The 2,637-nt window shown below is 34.1% G+C and overlaps 1 long non-coding RNA gene across 1 annotated transcript; it reads right to left on the bottom strand.

Moving 5' to 3' along the window:
- Positions 1-367: 367 nt before the first annotated feature.
- On the bottom strand, positions 368-1,055 carry LOC131541943 (uncharacterized). Its single transcript, XR_009271625.1, has 3 exons — positions 880-1,055; positions 631-741; positions 368-498 (listed from the first exon to the last, which is right to left on the bottom strand). It is a non-coding gene; the product is annotated as an uncharacterized LOC131541943 (long non-coding RNA).
- Positions 1,056-2,637: the final 1,582 nt, after the last annotated feature.

Genomic DNA, 2,637 nt, shown 5'->3' with positions numbered 1-2,637 from the left:
GAATTAAGGCCAAAAGGTTCAATCTTGGTCTCATCAGACCAGAGAATCTTATTTCTCACCATCTTGGAGTCCTCCATGCGGGCTTTCATGCGTCTTGCACTGAGGAGAGGCTTCCGTCGGGCCACTCTGCCATAAAGCCCCGACTGGTGGAGGGCTGCAGTGATGGTTGACTTTCTACAACTTTCTCCCATCTTCCGACTGCATCTCTGGAGCTCAGCCACAGTAATCTTTGGGTTCTTCTTTACCTCTCTCACCAAGGCTCTTCTCCCCGATAGCTCAGTTTGGCCGGACGGCCAGCTCTAGGAAGGATTCTGGTCGTCCCAAACGTCTTCCATTTAAGGATTATGGAGGCCACTGTGCTCTTAGGAAACACTGACAGCTACTGTACATTGACAAAACCTAAACCAACTGATGCAATGGCTGGTGAACTATTTGCCTTCTGCTCCAAACAATATGCTTTGGGCAAATAGGTACTTAAGATACATGAAGTATTGACATCTGCTTCACACACAAACACAAAGAAATGGCCACACTAAACATAATGGATAGTTTAAGGTGTTTGAAATAATACAATAAGATATAATATTACATTGAAATAAACGGAAAAGGGGGTAGCAATATAAAGCTAACCTGAAGTGTTTCCATCAATCCTTAAAACAGCACAAACTTCACCAGTAGTAGCCATGAAAAATGGATTCCCACAGGCTGGACTCGAAAAACTAAGACACTGCAGCATTTCAACTGTTCATTTAAAAAAAATTTAAAATCGTATAAATAAAATAGAATTTTAAAGGAACACTTAAATGATGTAGGGCATACATATGTAAACATTTATTTGATTACAATATTAATTGTCTTAAATATCTTATTTTGCATTACCTGAGTGAATGAATGAAGAGGTGAGGCAGAGTCCCAATATAAGCCACATCAAGAAAAAAAAAAAAGGCAAAGTTTTACGAAGTATGGTCGCAGCCACAATGAGATTACGCTAACTGTATATACAGTAGTCTACAAAATAATATTGAAGCATACTGTAGGGCTGAAAGCTTATCAAACAAAAGGTGATAGAGTGTTTTAACTTATTTACATACATCATAGTTCCCGTGTGCTGCATTATATTTCAAATATAATGTGGCTCTGTTCATTTTTATATAAATCACTTATTTACATAATGTACATAGACCTTCTATTGATGCTTTCAACTTCCTGTAAACTGAGAATAACTTTCCAAAAATGTGTCAGTAGATAAGAAAATTCATAAATGTTTCCGTGACTCTCATAAAATCCCCCTGGAAAGGTATGCTTTTAAAAATACACTACCATTTAAATGTTTGGGTCTGTAAGTTTTTTTTATGTGAAATAAGCTCCATTTCTTTGATCAAAAATATAATATTATTGTGAAATATTATTACAAAATGTTTTTAATTACAAATATATTTTAATATATTTTAAAATGGAATTTAAAAGAATTTCCTGTCAGGTCAAAGCAGAATTTTCAGTAACCATTGGTCTTTATGGTCACACGATCCTTCAGAAATCCTTCTAATATGCTTATTAAGAAGCTACGTATATATATATATATATATACAGTATGTGTGTGTGTGTGTATGTATGCATGTGTATGAGGGGCCGTACAAGCCATAATTCATTCTGGTGCTCTCACACGCTTACATTCTCCTTTCACATACATACATTTCTATTCTCACACACTTACATTCTCCTTTCACATACATACATTTCTATTCTCACACACTTACATTCTCCTTTCACATACCTACATTTCTATTCTCACACACTTACATTCTCCTTTCACATACATACATTTCTATTCTCACAAGCTTACATTCTCCTTTCACATACCTACATTTCTATTCTCACACACTTACTATATTGTCTATATTGTCACTTTCACATATGTATATGTTTCTCATTCGTATGCATGCATGTCTGATCTTTTTTTTTTTTATCCATTACTTCCTCTTTAAGCAGGAACTCTCTCTCAAACCAGTAAATACATCTGCAAGACTTGCTCAGCTCATCCTAACACAACTATACAGTTATGCTATTCAAAGTCATCCTGTTTTCTTTTCAAGTACATTTTTTTAATTTTAATGTCAAAATATTATTATGTAACCCACTTGTTTTACAGGTCTATGTACAAAGGATGCACTGATAAGGATTTTTCGTGACCGAGTCCAATTGGCGATTTATTTATTTTTTACATTAAATTGAGCCGATTCCCATATTCATTGCCTGTTTATTTATTTTATTTATTTATTTTTATTATTATTAATTGTTTATTTTGCTCTGTTACTGGTCAAACTAACCTTAAACTAACAAAAATATCTGCAACATGAAGCAACTGCACATGCAAAGCATGCAATGACTGTTGCAACTTAAACATTTAAAAGGATACTATGGCAAAGTTATTGCTTGCTTTATTCAAACTGATTTTATTTTTTTTATGAATATATGGTGGACCTAAAGAATGAAAACTATATCATACACTTGGAAAATTATGATCTATATCACCGCTTATTGACACTAGGGGTGTGACAATATACTTAGCTCACAAGATGAGACAAAATGCAGATACTTGGTTCACTAGAACGAGACAATATTTTAATGCTATTCTTA

This window comes from Onychostoma macrolepis, chromosome 06, assembly GCF_012432095.1.
Source record: "Onychostoma macrolepis isolate SWU-2019 chromosome 06, ASM1243209v1, whole genome shotgun sequence".
Taxonomy (NCBI): domain Eukaryota; kingdom Metazoa; phylum Chordata; class Actinopteri; order Cypriniformes; family Cyprinidae; genus Onychostoma; species Onychostoma macrolepis.
This window is presented reverse-complemented; position numbering and strand designations above follow the sequence as displayed.